Source organism: Herpailurus yagouaroundi, unplaced genomic scaffold (assembly GCF_014898765.1).
Source record: "Herpailurus yagouaroundi ecotype Mexico unplaced genomic scaffold, PumYag 222, whole genome shotgun sequence".
Lineage (NCBI taxonomy): Eukaryota > Metazoa > Chordata > Mammalia > Carnivora > Felidae > Herpailurus > Herpailurus yagouaroundi.
In genome coordinates this window covers 5,911,927-5,912,499 of record NW_024412453.1, presented here as the reverse complement: position 1 = coordinate 5,912,499, position 573 = coordinate 5,911,927, and positions in this window count along the sequence as shown.

The following is a 573-nucleotide window of genomic DNA, read 5'->3' as shown; positions in this document are numbered from 1 at the left end:
TCGCCAACTGGGTTTGGAGTCTCTTGGCTTGTTTGTCCTTAGGGACCAGAGAAGTGACTCAGGGAAGCACTTAGTACATCGTTGGCTCTGGAGGGTGGGGTGTGACTCAGGAGCCACTCACAGAAACTCATTCATAGCCTCCTCCCTGCCCCTTCAAGCCAGGGATCCAGGGATCCGCCGCGTGAGACCCTCCCGCGGCTCTGACACTCCTGATGCGTTTCTCACGTCTCCACCTGCCCAGCCGACTGTGTGCCGGTGGAAGACACCTGGACTGCAAACTCCTGGGCGGGGAGCCCGCTCCGCTCAGCGGCCTCGTGCTTGCTTCCCTCGTGGGAGGCAGGGTCTCAGGACCCCCAGATCTCCCTGACCTCCCCTGGATTCTGAGCGGGCCCACCCTCACCCAAAGCTTCCCCTGCTGTTCTGCCTTCTCCTCTCTCCCTGTGTCGTGGAAACTGTCCCCTTCTCCCCCACCCCGCCGCGACTCTTGCCGTGGAGGGTGTCTGACCTCTCTGCTCGCCCCCACCCCCTTCCTTTCCCTCCTCCTCTTTCCTCCCTCGCTCCGCCCCCAGGCCC